The sequence below is a fragment of the Epinephelus fuscoguttatus genome, linkage group LG20 (genome assembly GCF_011397635.1).
Source record: "Epinephelus fuscoguttatus linkage group LG20, E.fuscoguttatus.final_Chr_v1".
Lineage (NCBI taxonomy): Eukaryota > Metazoa > Chordata > Actinopteri > Perciformes > Serranidae > Epinephelus > Epinephelus fuscoguttatus.
The window spans coordinates 37,138,810-37,156,409 of NC_064771.1; the positions used below are offsets into that span (position 1 = coordinate 37,138,810).

General features: G+C 41.8%; 2 protein-coding genes and 1 pseudogene across 4 annotated transcripts in view; 2 read left to right on the plus strand and 1 right to left on the minus strand.

The window, feature by feature from the left end:
• The window catches only part of LOC125881298 (nuclear protein localization protein 4 homolog), an 18,465-nt pseudogene extending 2,577 nt beyond the window's left edge, over positions 1-15,888 (minus strand).
• Positions 1-17,600, plus strand: part of LOC125880644 (stonustoxin subunit beta-like) — a 242,658-nt gene that overhangs the window by 83,039 nt on the left and 142,019 nt on the right. The window lies entirely within an intron of this gene.
• LOC125880642 (neoverrucotoxin subunit alpha-like) overlaps positions 1-17,600 on the plus strand; it is a 244,586-nt gene that overhangs the window by 53,654 nt on the left and 173,332 nt on the right. The window lies entirely within an intron of this gene.

Genomic DNA, 17,600 nt, shown 5'->3' on the forward strand with positions numbered 1-17,600 from the left:
CCAAACCTGGCAGGTCGGGTTTGGCTCAATCTGGCTCGGGCAGAGAATCAAAGCTTTATCAGGGATCCTTTCCATAATGTCGTCAGACACTTATGATAACAATCAGAGTCTGTCAGCGACAAAACGAACACTTTTGGTGGGCGTAAATTGATGGTGCGACACGCCCAGAGTGGTTAATCTGCAGCCTTTCCCACCACTGCGGCTGCAAAGCTCTGTCTTAACACTAAACTATATTTAAATAACAAAATCCATATTTATTATCGTTTTATCTCTTTACCAAGACTGCTTCAATCAGAGATGAGAAAGTTAAAAATAGTCAAGTCAGGATTTATTTCTAGAGCACATTTAAAACGACGGCAGTCGACCAAAGTGCTGCACATGAGTGGGTACAGAGTTAAAACAACATCAATAATAAAAATAGTATAGATGTAGAAAACAATGATAAGAAAACAGAGCAAACATTAAAATAGCAATTAAAAAAAACAAAAAAAAAAACAAGATCATCGTGCTCAGGCTGAATAATACGCCAGGTGGAAGAGAAAGGTTTTTAGGGAGGATTTAAAAGTCTCTAGGGACTGGGAAGATGGAATGTGAAGGGGGAGGCTGTTCCAGAGCCTGGGGGCAGCCGCTGCGAAGGCTCTGTCACCTCGAGACTTTAGTCTGGTTTTTGGCACCACCAACATTAGTTGGTCCGAAGACCTTAAGGGTCTGGTTGGGATGTGGCGCAAAAGGAGCTCAGAGAGGTACAGAGGGGCCAGACCGTTGAGGGCTTTAAAAACAATTAAAAGAAGTTTAAAATCAATATGAAAATGGACCGGGAGCCAGTGGAGGGAGGCTAAAACTGGCATGATGTGGTCATGCTTTTTCTTCCCTGTGAGGAGGCGAGCAGCAGCGTTCTGGACGAGCTGTAGACGGTTGAGTGAGGACTGATCCAGGCCAACATAAAGGGAGTTACAATAGTCTAATCTGGTGGTTATGAAGCCATGGATCAACCTTTCAAAGTCTGCAGCTGAGAAATAGGGCTTGGTTTTGAAGACATAGCTGGAAAACGCTAGTTTTGACAACAACACTGATCTGATTGTCAAACTTGAATTGGCTATCAAAAACCACCCCGAGATTCTTTACAGAGGAACGAATGTTGGTGTTCAGGGGGCCCAGGAAATCTGCGGAGCTGCGTGGGGACATGTGGCCTCCAAAACAGGATAACCTCTGTCTTGGACTCATTAAGATTTAAGAAATTAGAGCTCAACCAAGATTTGACATCACTCAAACAATCCAGTAGAGGTTGCATTGCATCCTTGTTTAAAGACCTTAGTGGCAGTTAAATCTGGACGTCGTCAGCAAAACAATGGAGAGAAATCTCGTGCTTTCTAAAAACATCACCTAGGGGGCGTATATACAACAAAGAAAGAACAGGGCCCAAGATGGAGCCTTGGGGGACTCTGTGGGTCAGTGGGGCTGCAGCAGAGGAAAAGTGACCTAACTGCACAGAAAAAGTCTGATCTGTCAGATAAGACCTGAACCAGCTATGGGCGGAGCCTGTAATGCCCACGGACTGCTCAAGGCGGTGTAGCAAGATCGCGTGGTCAACTGCATCGAAGTAAAAATAAACACAAGTTTATCCAAAAGTGACTCACCTGCGTCTCTCCCAGGATATCACGGTTCTCAATGGGGAAGCGTTGTGTGGAGGTGAAGGTAAACTGGGGGTCCTTTGGAAAAGTGGTGGTTATCTGTACAAGAAAAAACAGGGAATTATCTTTCTAAAAAGCAGTGACAGTACATTGTACTACTAAGAAAAGGTGCTGCGTTAAAGAGGTCTCTTAATACAAAAATAAAAAATACACACACACCTGCTGACCGTAGAAAATAACAATACTCACATCTATGATAAGGTACTCCACGGAAGAGGGCGAGCTAGAAACGTGACATCATTTCCAAACTTGTCTTTGTCCTTTAGGATAGAAGGAGGAAAAAATTATCAGCATCTGGATGAAGCGACTCATAGAGCCTGGCCCACACAGCAAAGTATCTGGATGTCATTATTCTGATTATGAGACAAACAGTCCAATCATACGTGTAATGCTTGGTCACTGTGTCTTCTCAGAAACATGAACCATACACCATTAGAAATATTATGTTTAGTTACATGTCAATATAATTTGCTGCTACATGTGTGAGGTCGTACCTTGAAGAAGACGTCTGGTACGTACTGCTCAGGGCTGGACTCTTTCACGTAGCCCAGCTCAGGAGCATCTTTGCAGGGCAGTAGGCACTCGTCTCTCACCAAAGCCATGCACTGATTGGACACCTGATATCCTTCAAAGTGCACCTGGTTATCTGGACCACCTGCACAGGGACAGACACACGTGTTCATGTGTTGGATGAAGAATAATCACATTCACTGCTGACTGAATTAGCCGCTGATTAGAGCTACATTAAACACATTTGAATCAATATCACTGACATTTTATCAGACTTTTATAACACTCATGATGAAGGATGTCATGAGAACAGATACTTTGGTACCAAGTCGATGCCAAAAGTCTGAAAATGTGACGTTACTCATTTTTCTCCAGTACTGTAGGAACCAGGGATACAATTCTTCTGGCGTTCTAGTCCTCTAAAACAAAAACATGTAGAGGACAGCGACAGGTGCAGCTGCAGCAACAGCTCTGCTTCCACTTGTCGAAAAAAAAAGTGCATTTTCCTTGTTAATTCTTTGCAATTAAAGCGCAACATATTTACACTCTGCTACAAATGGCAGCAGTGTGACGAGGTGCTGAGGATCTATTCTGCACTGAGCGCTGCACAAAATTTTCAACTTTAGGTAAAACACTGCGCTCGTTACTGTCACTTACAAACATTTACAAACAGCCTACCACAAAGACCAACGGTCACATCTTAAGACCCAGACACACCAAACGGACATCAAGGAACCAATGGCGATGAAGGCCGACTGCTGCATCGCCTTACGTGGCCTGTGACTTGGCCAAAAAGTCGTACATGAAGACACCACAAAGACTACAGCTGACGGCCAATAACACAAACAATTAATTACTTATTATTCTGCTAAAAAGCTCAAAGGCTAAAAAAATAATGTTACGTAATATAACAAGTTGGTTTCGATGTCAACACCTCTTGATTTTATCAGTTTGTTTACGCTCCTCACTTTTGTTTCTCTACTCATGTGCTGAGCTGAACGGACAATCAGAGACAATCAACATTAATTTGATTTTATGTGCCCCGTAAGTATCTGCAATACAAAAAAACCCACCGTGACTGAACGTAAAAGTCATTTGAAATACCAACAAAGAAGTCATGCTCACCACTATTTCATTATTTAACTCTTATTATGTCAGTGTGCTTCCTGTCCGTCTAAAGACTCTTCAGCTCAGCACATGAAACTCATTTGCAAACAGGCCGTCTTTTCACTGAGGAGAGTGAAACAGATGGATTTTGCAGCGCTGGCATTAGATGTATAGCTATGACGTCAGCTTTGGCTGCCGGTGCCTCATTAATGCAAATGACAGTGATGAGGTCACTGCTGTGTTTTGTGCTCTCTTGGAACGAATATACGAGGAGGTCGCGAGGTTGTGAAGGAGGGAAAGTGTAAACACTTGGCCTCGATCCCACAGACCAAACAGAGAGTCTCAGAGAGCATCTGGTTCCTATTAGACTGCTGCTCAAAATTACTTCATACAACATGTAGATACACGAGGGGAATAAAAAAAGTACTTATCATGACACCTCTCAGGCCGGAGCTGCACTTGAAAGACATTCAGTCATTTGCAACTAAGTTCAGCACGCCCAGATCCCACCAAAACATCTGAAGGTATGGCTGTACTGAACGCCTGTGGTGTCTGGTGGCATTTTGGCAATGCCTCCAATGACATGATGGGTATTGAATAAAGTACTCTACTGGTACCATTATCACTTTAAGGGGATTACGTACTATCATAACTTTTATATATGACACCAAGTCCTATGTCATATAATCATATTTTATCAGGAGAGTGGACTTTTGTTTTTAAAGAGTAGTAGAGTTCATATTAACCTAGATTTATTCACACCTCAGTTTAGTCTGAACAAAAACGTACCTGTTGCCACCACGGTCACAAATTTGGAGCCAAAATGGCCGTCTCTAGAGAGTCTGCAAGGGTTTGAATGTAGATTCTGGAAGTATCCCGCTGTAATGCACTCCTCTGCGCTCAGGTAGTGAGAGTCCTGACAGCAGATGGGACAACGTTAAGACACAGAAGAAAGCAGAATGATAGTCTGATGAACAGGTCATCTGTGAGTGAGCTGCTCCTCACATTGTTTCTCGTGTAGCGGACGGTGCCTATCCTCGTATCCTCAGAGAGCAGGTCAGTGAAGATCCAGCCCACCTGAAGACAAATGCCAACATGTCAGTTTACATCTTTTAAAATATGTCTTCTATGATAGTGAAGTTAAAATCTTTGGGTTTTGGTCGGACAAAATAAAACACTGGAATTTGTCATCTTGGGTTTTGGAAGTCTTTATGGACTTATTTCACTATTTTCTGACATTTTAAGGACCAAATCATTAATCTGACAATAATCAATAATTGTTAGTCACAGTTAAAAATTTGGAGTAAAATGACCTTAATTCAAACATCACAAAGAAGAAGAAGGATGCACCGACTTACATCAGTTACCAGTCAATATTTGCCTTGTTGACTGCCATCGACCTATCAGCAGATAAGATAACATTCGCCGATGGCAGTTGCTTTTTGTTTTTTTGCTGTGTCACATCAACATTGCCCAGGCTACAAAACAGGGCTTGAGACTAACGGTGTCCTGGAGACAACAGACAATGTGTTGAGATGAACGGGATAAAGAGAGATCTTTCCCGGGATAATAATGAACAAGAGGACACAATAAAATCCCTATCGTTGCATCATGAACAATAAATCTGTGTAGACATCAGCAGGAGGAGAGCTCGTTAATGTTGGCTGTTAGCAGACAGTGACCAGAACTAACGACTAACGGAGGTTGCAATGAGTTACATTATGATGCGTTCAAGCTCTATTCAGTAAATATCAGTATTGGACAAAGTTAAATTAGAAAGTTATCATAATGTGCTCAAACGTCATCTTGTGAAATTTAGTTTTTGCAGAAGAAAACCTGAAAAAATGCAGGTGATTGAAGGAGAAATGTGTTGATGTTTTCACAATATAAAATATATATTAGAAAAGGAATTATAATATATCATACAGACAGTAAAAAAGGCTTTGGACGCATTATAAGAAGGTGATATAATTAAGGTTGTTTTATGAATTTGTGCTCATTCAAAGGTAATGTAACAAAGGCTGAATGACTTTAAAGCAGTTCAGCTATTTTCTCAAATGTAGATTTCTTATTTTCCCTGGCATGAAAAGGGAAATAACAACAAAACAACAAAACATTGATATTGGCTATCGGCCAAACTGTTATTTTAAACATCTGTCGACCAGAATTTCCCAATTGTTGCTTCACAAAGGAGAACACAAACAAAAACATATAACCAAGATCAGGAAGAGTTTGTGTTGTTCACACATGGCACCACCAGCATCATTCGTGTCTCTTTTTCTATCCTGGTGTAAATATGGTTATTTCCATCGACCACAAAGACCACACTTTATTTAGCAAGCGAGCTGCTTCACACTGAACGAGCTAATTCTTTGACGATCTCAAATCTATTCCCGTGCCAAAAGCATAAAGCAGAAACACCTTGACAGAGAAGTAAAAATCCGCCCTGATCCTCGAGTTCAAAGTTTGTCACGCTGCTGGAGTGCAAACTGTCAGGATTCAGTGTGAAAGCAAGGTAAGAAACAGCTTTGCCTCGAGGTAATCAGGAGGCTCAGCATCAAACAGAGAAAGCAAGAAAAGACAGCCAACCTTGCAGAGGCCCAGTTTGGCAGCGATTTCATCCACAGCTGCAGCTTTAGGATCGTCCACCAGCTCCAGGCTGTTCTGAGTGGCGTTCTGAAACACAGCAGGGACCAAGAGTTACCATCAAATTAAAACAAGAGGAGTTACTACAACTTTAATGAGGAGCGTTGATGGAAGGACAATTAAAGTACACGAAACATACTGTACCAAGATAATGAACAAAGACACTCGTGGAGGAGTCGAGTCAGACAGTGATGTATTCAGAGTGAATCCCTCACCTGTGGCGGCTCGTAGATGGCAGCCACCTCAGCTCTGATACCCAGAGGGATGTCTTTGTGCTCAGTGTACCTGCCATACAAGAATCCCATTCTCTGACTGCCCGTCTTCCTCCAGAAGTCCAGGAAGCGGTCAGCAATGGTGTGGTTCTCAAACATGATGTTGTCCACATGTCTGTATTTCTGGGAGAGGAACACATGAAGAAGCATTCATGCAACAGGTTTTGGGGATTCACGAGTGCATTTTTAGACGACACATGAATAGAGGACTGACTTCTTTCTTTAAGCATGGGACGGTTGTGGCTTAAGAGTCCACATATCACAGGGCCGGTGGTGTGATCTACAGCGCTTCCTGTCAGCATGTCAAAGAGTCCTTGAGTAAGACACTGAACCCCAAAAGCTCTAAAGGTAATTTGTAACGACAACTGTGTCCACAGCTGCTGCCTGCAGGTTCATCTGACCCCTTTATGTTGTATGGTTACATGGATTTATCACTTTCTACCCTCCATCTGATTTTTACATGTCATTATAGTCACTTGATTGCAAACAAGCTTTTACCTCAGACATACAGGTTTGGTCACATACCTGTCTGTTCAGTGTGATGGCACTGGGCTGGCACTTGGTGCAGATCCCCTCTGGCCAGGAGGGTGACCCTCACAGCCCGACTTGATCTTACAGCTGATGTTCTCCAAAGCTGCAAACTTCCTCTGCGGGACATCAACACTGTGTTATCATCTGACTAGAATTTCAACATGTGTATTTCCACTGAAGACATTAAAGCTTCTCACTTATCAGCTCCACCGGTCAGCTTCCGAAGATATGCGTGGAATGACATGTGCTTCACTGGCGGGTCGAGGTGATTCAGGTAGTCTTCGTCAAAAGGCTGACGAAAATAAAAGAAGCCACTTTGAATAAATAACATCAGAATAAATTTGTCTCTCATCAGGGACGCTGTTATTACAGCCCATCAGGTTTAAAGAACAAACCACAGGAATGAATTCTCTCACCTCTAATGGTACACAGTGCACACATTTTCCAAGGGCACCATGGCGACATCTGAAACAGAGCAGAGTTATGAGGTGTCTGACATTTGTATTCAGTTTGCATGTTTGCAGTCCGTCTCGTTCTTACAGCTGTGGATCTTTGTTCCTGTAGATCTTGCCGTCTTGCTTGGTCAGATACTGATCAATCTCGTCCTCCTGGACCTGGGGTGCTGAGAAGGACCGGGGGATCATGGAGGACGAAGAGGAGGATGAGGAGGATGAGACAGATGGTAGGGATGAAGATGAGTGTGGAGTGGCAGTGTCCATCACCTCCCCAGAGGAGGAAGAGGATCCTGACGGGAACAGATACAGCATGTCGCCATGCCTGCAAAGAAGATAAGAAAAAACAAATGACGTGGTGCTCAGTAATAATATTGACTGTAAAATGATCTGTTTTCTATTTTGTGTGATATCCCATGGTTCTCACAGGTTCTTTTTCCCAGAAGTTTCACAGCTTTACCACAAATATTTCCTGCGTTAAGATAAACTTCTTGCAATCAGTGAGTGTTTGTGAACATGCTTGAGTATCATTTTTTGTGTGAATGGCACTCTGTGTTAAGTGGATTTCTATTTCTTTAAGAAGTATTTTACCACTGGAAAGATGTCCTTTTGATAAAGCTGGGCTGTGTCTGCAGTAGAAGAAGGCAAGAAACTTTTGAAATTGGTGTTACATGACCAGAGAAATCAGAGAAAAAGGGGCTGTGGCATTTGCTTTTGCTCAAGAGGTTGAAATCCTACAACAACAAGAATGCACAGCGCCACACCGGGCCAATAAACTCTGCCGCTGGTGGGTGACATGATGCAAACTCTTCCGTTTGACACAATGTTGGCCGGCTGGTAACAAACAATTAGGGATGCACGATAACTTTTCTTTTAAACTGATACCGATAACTTTCAGCTCCTAAAGGCCGATACCGATAACTGATAACCGATAACACACACAAATTTACATTATATATATATGTATATATATATATATATATATATATATATATATATATACCTAAGATCATGACATCAATACTATGAACAAAACCAAAACAGTTTTGACTCTTTAAATGAAGAGATATTTATTTTTTCCAATGAAAAACTATTGGCAAGCATCTCAAACATTTTTCGAAAAGATATCAAACAAAAAACTATTTGATGTCTCAAATGAACATCAATTTAAATAAGGTGCATTACTTACTGATATAAAAATAAAGGCCCCTTGAACTGATGCAAATACATGCATTGGGATTACAAACTGAAAAAAGTTCATTCCAGAAGGTCAAAAAATAAATATATATAGAAAATGATTGCACTGAACAAGTTAGACTTGTCTATGTAAACAAACTGAAAAAGTACATTCCATAGTAACAAAAAATAAGTTTAAAGAATTTTGGCTTATGGTTCCATTCAAATGAATACATTTTCACTAAGGTAAATGGGGTTCAGTTGTTCTTTTATCTCATATTAGGAAAGAGAGACAGAGACACAGAGTCTGTGTGTTTGAGATAGTGTTGTCCAAAATTGGGACCCACGGTACGATACCAGTGACAGTATCACAGTTCTGAGTAGTATCACGATACCACAGCAAAAATGAGGCAGATGTGCCTTTTGTCATTTATAAAAAGATAAATCACTTTTCTATAATACATCACTGATACTTCAATGGAATAAATTACTTACTGACTTATTCATACTTCAAAAACATCATCAATAAGTGATTAACATAGGGGGGATCAAAATAAAATAAATAAATAAAATAAAAATCAACCAGCCCCCCTCCTCCCCTGACAAGTCCCTTCATAAGTAACGAACAGTCCCTAAAGTTTCTCCTCTGATACGCCACATGCCGCCATGGCTCAGCTATTCAGGTACTTTTGGGCAGTCATGACAACAAGTTATTCACCTGGAGCCAGACTTCTTCGCTGTTATAATGCGCCGCCGTATTTGACAGGAATACGTTCTCCTGTGCGTGTCTGTGACCCCCGTTCGACCCACAACCGGCAGGATTCGCCGTTACTCTTTATCACCACACTGCCGACATTTTACTGAGTCCGTCACCGTTATCAAAACACGCCGCTATTATTCGGCTTTGCTTTTCACTTATTCCACCGAATACAGAATATATGGGTTTTTTTTTTTGCAATACGCGGCCGAATATATTCGGTCCATCCCTAAATAGGAGCCTTCCCCCACTCCCCACTCCCCTCACCGCTGCTCTCCTCACTATACTGGCTGCTGCGCTGTGCAAGTGCACAGATGTCTCAGAGTGGTGGTGCATTTGCAAAAATGTTTTGAAGGAGCAGCAGCGGCGGCAATAATTTAGCAGCGGTGACACGCCATTGCTAAATGAATGTAGCGGAAACACTCTTATGTACTGTGGAGTTTTAGTGCCGTGGTCAACCGTTGGTACCAGTATACCGTACAAAGTGTGAGAGAGAGTGTGCGCACCTGTGTGTGTGTGTGTGTGTGTGTGTGTGTGTGTGTGTGTGTGTGTGAAAGAGAGAGAGTGTGCGCGTCTGTGTGAAATTATGACCGAGTTAACGAGCTGTTTTCCGACATGAAGGGGTATTCTTGAATTTTCGCAGTCAGAAAGAGTTTTTCTGATTATGCTGGCATCACCTGAAGTCAGCCGTGCTGACAAAATTATATATGTTATCGGGCTATTCGTTGATATCGGACTTATCGGAATGACGTAATAATTCCTGTTATCGGCCCGATAGTTATCGTGCACCCTACAAACAATCTCATCTTACAGTTTAACAGTAAGCTAAAATATGTTTCTGAAAACATTTGAGGTGAGAAATAGACAGTGCAGTAACAGAATTTTGGTTTCTATTTGATCAACACTGCCTATTTTTATCTTTTGATTGGATGTCTGTCTGAGTTTGAGAGAAGGGCAGGTCTGTCCCTTGATCTGCTTCTATACTCTGTGTCTGCTGTGGCAGGCATACAAAAATGCAGAAGTACAGCCTGACAACAGCCCGGGAGAGCCAGCGAAACACCACTGGATGACCTGTTTTGCCTCATCCGACAGAGTTTTGCTCAAAGGGGAGCAGGGAGATCGAGACAGTTAGTTCGAGAGAAGTTTACCACAGTTCAATAAAGGCTCGGACATACTTTCCACATGTCGTGGTGGTCGGCTGAGAGCTGTGGTCACGTGGATGTGCACGCGGTTCTATTCATAGTGCAACTGATGGTCCACTTCAGCCCCCAGCAGTAAACAAGAGGAGTAAGAGGTGAGCTTACCGTCCTCCTACAGCTGACATCAGGTGAAGGTGAAATTAAACGATGCTGTTTGGTCTGGAGTGAATGTCTCTCAAATATCCAACTTGAAACTAACTTCACTCAATGAAGAGGCTGCTGCTGGTTTAAAAAGCAGTAGTTTGGACTGGAGTGGAGTGTGGAGCAAGAGACTGGAGCATGCACAGTCACTGCACCTGCAAGGCCTCGAGTCTGAGCGGTCACAAAAAACAGGCTGCACAAGGACGTCTGCGCTAGGGCTGTCAACCTTCCCCCAAAATCAGATTCGAATTTTTAATGTTTTTTATGTTAAAAATTCGAATAATATTCAAATTATTCCTTGGTATAGGCTATAGCCTAGGCCCACCACCACATTTTTATATTTTGCATCACATGCAAAAGTGAGTGTCTCTGGCTTGTCAGTGCAGCAGTGTCAGTACCAACACAGCTGCGCAGCTGGAGGCGTGTTGCTCCTCCTCACTTCAAGTCGCTGTCATTAACTTTTAACCAGCAAAAGCAGCAGTGCCGCAACATTGTAGGAATTTATGAAAGACCTTGTGAACATTTCAATAGTTACAACAGCGAAACTATACCAAATCATCCATTTGCAAAGTCTCACACAGTTCATGTAGTACAATCCAAGTCTCATTTATCCAATCATATGCTCAGTAAAGAACAGAGAGCTCCACTTGAGCAGTGTTCAAATGCATGCATGTATCCAGGCACACTACTAGTCTGTCCTTGAGCCTGTTTGTATTGATGCATTTTAAATCGTAATGTTTTGGTGGAAATGTGTTTGTGAAGTACTGAGCACACGACAGGATAAATGAGACTTGGATTATACTGCACGAGTTGTGTGAAGGTTTTTAAACACAACACGTGGTATGCTACTGATATACAAATGGTCATGTGGCAGGTTAAGCCTCCTTTAGATCACATCTCTGGTCATACTGTGCACCTATTTAACAATAAAATAAATAAATAAATAAATAAAAATCCCATCATGTTTTCTTCCTGTAAAACAAAATATGATGTATGCTAACGTAAACTAGCACCAACCAATGTCAACCAATGATATCATGACATGTTGGACACACAGCGCTAGGGTTCATTAGTTAGCTAACTAATAGCAAGATAATCAGTGTGTCTTCATTTCTCCAAAATACCGTGGTTAAAGGCCCGCTGGCTTGACAAAAGTGGTATCTGTGACAGTTCCAGATTAGGCACAACACTTCTTACAGTGTACTGCTTCAGCAACTAACATTACATGGAGCATACGATGGGATGTGTCTCTCTCTCGCTCCCTAATGGTTACGACTATGTCATCGGTGTTACGCCATCGGGCCTGAATGTTATGAAACGCACACTTATCAACAATCAAATCAAAACTCTCCCAACCGTGTTTCCTGCATGCCTCTCCTGTTTCGCTCGTACATGTGTCAAGATACTGAAACTAGATACTCATAACTAATTGTTTCATGGTACACTTTGCTGCATGTTGTCCCCCTGCTCTCTCTCTCTTCCTATTTCACACTGTCCTGTCCATTAAAGGCAAAAAGCCCCCTCCCAAAAAAAATCTTTAAAAAAAAATAGTTGTTCTATTAAGAACTTTTCTGCACAAACATTCTCATTGATTAGATTTTCAAAACATATCTACAGGTGTCTTTCAATGACTCACAGAATTCAATTTGACTGAGGGACAAATTGTAAAATCTAGACACTGTGTACTTTTACTTACTTGATCTTAAGCAGGCTCAGGGTTTTGTTCTGGGAGAGGATCTCTCCGGTCTTGTTGCGGTTCAGGTAAATAGAAAACCCATTGGAATTGAACCCAAACTCTTTGGCCACCTGAGAGAGAGATAATACCATGTGCTGATTATGATAACATCGTGTCATATGACCTGAAATAAAAATACTGCCAGCTTCCAACACCAGGAAATGTCTCAGAATATTTGCTCTAGGAAACCATTCAAGTCAACACGTGCCAATGAAAAAGGTGCATGTGTAAAGGGTGTCCACTCGTCAAACAATGCCAGGCACCCTACAGAGGCAGATTAGCACAGAGCCTCTTAGAACGAGAGAAAGTCCGCTTGTAGAAACACCTCTTAAGGTCATCACAGAGTGAGCCAAACTAAGCTATTAAGAGCACTCTGAGCTGGGCGGCCAGCAGAGTATCCCATGGCACTTTAATCATCACATCACGTATCAGGCAGACAATCAGCCTGATGCTGCTCATCGACCTGTATCTCATCACTTGAAATGTATTTTCGACAACCATTAGTGAACTTTTGTACTGTTTACGTGAGAGCAGAATGATTATCTTGGCAGAAAAACTGAACTCATGAGGACACTTCATACAGGAAAAAAAACAAAGATAGCTGCACTGACCCTGTGACATCTCAACCAACCAGACACCATCTACCAGTGGTTTTAATTTATCTTTAAGGTCAGTGTTGGTAAAACTAAGCAGGGATCATTTCACTCAAGCCACACAAAACAACACAGTGTAAGATATTTTACTGTATGCCAGGGGAAACTGCATCCTGTATGAGACAGAACATCACTTTGAGCTCCTTTTATTCCGTCTCAGCTGCAGATATAAAACCTTCAGGACTCAGACTGTCTCTGCACTGTCTGCCTCACGCCCATGGTTTTCTGTTCCACCCTTCGCTGGCTGCACATCGGCAACTACTCCCTACATTGATCTGCAGGCTACACCATCCTGCCTTCACACGGAAACATACATTTTTAATGAGGTGCTGCTGCAATGCTCCACTGTGACTGGTTTGCTGGAACACAGCTCTATTTTAGGTCTTTCAAATGCACTGATTCAAATGTATTTGTAATTATTATTGTGGGCTTGAAATCAAAAGCTAAACACAATTGTTCTTACAAACACATCAACATTCAGGACCAAATTATCTTTGTTCTGTGTTTATCTTCCCTGTAGTGTCTGGGTCGTGACTTGATAAGCGGCTGTGATGACAAGTAAGCAAAGCAATGCATTCACAACATTCACTGAACACAAATCTCTTTTCGGCAAGCGACATGTTAATAATGGAAGCCAACGGAGTACACAGGAGCGCTGCAGGACTGACCTGCTCTGGTAGTTTCTGCACAGCTTCTTACATAAATGAACAATGAGCAGGCACAAAAGCCAGAGAAACACAAGGGTACTTTGTGACAACAGTGCATACTCTGGCACTGGCATTGCTGGGGAGGAGGTAAACTTAAAGGTGAAGTGTGTAAGATTTAGGATGGTTTGGTGGCGTCTAGCAGTGAATTACAGACTGCAATCAGCTGAAACATCTCCCGGTTAGAACTCCTTCAGTGTTCAGGAGCTGAATTACCCACAAAGGTCTCTTTCCTCTCCACTACAAACAGAACCAGGGATTTAAACCAGTAAAAACACTAAATAAAGCAGTGTCATGTCACTAATCAGTGTATCTCTGATGCTGTTTGGTATCTCAGAGACAGGCGGCTCACCTATTTTCTCTGATAACTTAAAAACCAAACTTTCAGGAGGTTTCTAGCATGAGCCGCATCACCCACAGAGGTCTCTTCCTCTCCAAAACAAATGGAACCAGTAATTAAAACTGGTAAGAACACTGACAAAAGCATTTTCACCTTACAAATAAGTGTATCTCTGATGCTGTTTGGCATGTTGGTATGGGCGGCTCGTCCACCACCTGCTCATATGTGCTCACCTTTATTCTCTCATAACTTAAGACCCCGATGCTCAGGAGATTTTTACATAGAACCAAATTATTTGCAGAGCTCATTTCCTCTCCAAAGCACACAGACTAGGTGAATTAAAAAATGCAAAAACATTAAATAAATAAGTTTCACGTGCAAACCGGTGTAACTCAGGCGCTGATTGTTGCAGATGGGCTTCTAACTACTTATCAAGAGCCTGCATTTGGTTTGTCCGTTCTGGGCTACCATAGAGACGTGGCAGTGCAACATTGCAATCTCCATAAACAAGGACCTGCTCCCTATGTAGATATTAGCAGCTCATTCTCTGGTAACAAATACACAACAATTCTTATTTTCAGGTGAATTATACAATAAAGAAAACGTATTTTTATATTTCATTTCATGTCTGCCAACAGATCCCCCTAAATCCTCCACACTGGGTCTTTAATATATTTAATGTACATGTTGTACCCTTGCAAGTACAGGTGTGTGTCCTGCAGAAACTGCCCCCGAAATTCAGGGTGTGAGGAGGACTGACGTGATTACGTATGAGGTGTACAATAATAACAGGCATGTGTCCATTTGACTTGAAAACTGTTTTACACACTTTACCTTCTTTAAAAAAGCAGCAGCTGTCTCCCTCTTGGTAGAAGGAATTTTCTTCATCCCATCTGGGGATTGTACCCTGACGATCTAAAAAAAGACAAAGACATGAACTGTGTTCAGTGTTGGATGTTACCTCAAACAACTGGCATGCAAGGCTCCATTGTTAACTGCCTACAAACAAAAATACTGTGGACCTAACTCAGTTTAAATAGGACTTTGCAACACCTGTCAGACAAAGCAAGAGCGCTTGTCCCCCTCTTTACAGTGGTGTCAGTGTCAGGATATTATGACAACGATGACAGTGCAAAAAAGTAATGTTAACGTTAGCCTGAGAGCTTCTACTTTTCAACAGAGCTTTTATATTGAGACAATAAGATGTCGACTTTAAACCAGACAATATAAACTGAAGCTGTCGGGGTGAGGGGGGTTTATACACAGCCAACAAACTATCACTTTTAATGAATCAACAACAACCTGGCTTCCATTAAACCCACCGAGAATATTCCGGCTAATGTTTGGCTAATGAGCTTAGCATGCGAATCAATGCTCGGGACATGTTTATTCCCGGAGTTGTGCCGGTTGTGAGGCTCTCACGTTAAACAAAGATGCCTCTTTTTATTCAGATGTCGTCAGCTATCCACAGAGCTAAGATTAGCCGGTTAGCTCAACAGGCCCCAGTCACTCTGTGCTAATGATAGCCGTTAGCTACCAAGCTAATTCTGCTGCCTCATCACTCCGGACTTCGGCTAACAAGCTAGCTAACGTTAGCCGAGTCGACCCCTCTGTGCCGTTACCACAGCCCGCCGGTATACTCACAATGTTATCTGCCATGTTGCTCCCGGTGGATTTCGCTGTGGTAGTACGGAGACACTAAATATAAATTTCACGTAGCGTTTCTCTGTGTCAACGAAACTCCATCCCACAACTCAAACACCGGGTGTTGCAGACATTAGTAACCGACCGTTTCCCACCGGTCCCACACCGAAGCGACCACGGCCGAAACAAGCGGTTTTAAGCTGAAAAGGCGCGTTCCTCCTTTCTTTAAATGCGGCGGTGTACCACAACTACAGTGCAGTGGACACAAACATTAAAGGATGTAAAATAATATTAATATATGCAGGGCAGGCTTGTTTAGCAGCCAGGCAGAGCGGACAACTGTGCGGAATATTCACGAATAACGTTACTCCATAACAGTCTGCAGGGCCGGACCGAGCACATACAGCGGCCCGGGCAAGCTGCCTCTGCCCCCCCCCCCCCCAATTATTATTATTATTATTATTATTATTATTATTATTATTTAGTTTGTAGAATTTTATTGACTACAAATAAAGTAGAACTACTGTGAAATCAACACTAATAAACATCTTAGCTATAACAATAATGATAAATAATGATTAAAATAACAACAACAAGCATGGCTCAAAGAAAAATAATCAGACTCTGCGGTGGTTCCACAAAGAGGAGCAGCTTCAGAAGTGTGGAATTAACTGTGGCGTCCTGAATGTTTTACCTCTCAGACTCTTTTAGTGACTTAGCGCTCAGAGGGAACTCATTCAGCGGTTCCTCTGGCAGCAGCACAGCGTCTCTCCCTCTCCTCTCTCACCGTGTTGTCAAGTGATTTTGTCAGAAACCTTTGGTGATGTAAACCTACATGAATAAACTCCATATATGTGACTGTGTGATAGTTGTGGTGTCATGACAGCCTGTCACAGGTTACAGCCTGATGGTTAGAGGAGAAATGGCAGAGCATAAAGGTCCAGGTGGGAAAAAAACAACTCAATCATTTAGGATTTCACTAAAAGAAGGAAATCAGCTGTTGATTTATATAGATAGATCCCAGGGGACATTTTTTGTATTTGGGAGCTGTTTAAATGTGTAATTAGTGGTAGATTTGATTTAGTTTTTACTGAATATCTGAATTCAAACTAACTACTTAATTAATTGTAGTTCTACTTTCTTAAATTAATAACATTTTTTTTTACTAATTTGTCATATCGTTAAGAATATCATTATCAAATTGAAACAATTTAATTTCCCCTTGGGGGGGACTAATAAAGTATATAAAATTAAAATCAAAATTACATTAAAATCATTATCGCAAAAATTTCCTGAAATATCTTGATATTATCTTAGGGCCATTTCCCTCACCTCTATTAGCCCTCATAGTACTCTTTGATTGCTGGTTGTGTGGTCCATTCAGGGGCGTAAATACAGACGGTGCAGGCAGGGCTTTTGCACTGGGGCCCCTGAGCTGAGGGGGCCCACAGAGAAAGCAAACCCTCTTGTGGGTAAATCAGTAAATTGCCACCTTAGATAAATGCCTGTGTTAAAAACAAACAAACAAACAAAAAAAGTCACATTAGATAAAAAAAAAGGTGCCATTTGCTGAGCTATATCTCTTTGAAAAGCAAACCCATCCCCATTCTTTCTTTTATTTTGTAAAACAGTCAGTAGTGATCTAAATAATATATGCTTATTCTACATAAACTAGATAAGCGATAAAAACTATTCAATTAAATGAATAATTTCTTATTTTCTTTGGTATTTTTGTCATGCATATATATGTGATGATTATTTCAGGGTAATATGTATGTTGGTGTTATACAGTGTCAGGTCTTCATGTGATCATGTGACGAGATGATACGATTACACTGGAACTAGTTTAGGCGCATAAATAGTAACTAGCGCGCACTGGGGCCCGTCATAATCTCGTGCACTGGGGCCCATTGTAACTACCTTATGCCACTGTTTCCATTTATAGTGTCCTGTGTGCAGTGTGTCTCATGGGAGCATGGAGGGACAGGCGAATAAGTTCACACCTCTCCCTACAGTCGTAGCATTTAGAGGCAGACCAGACG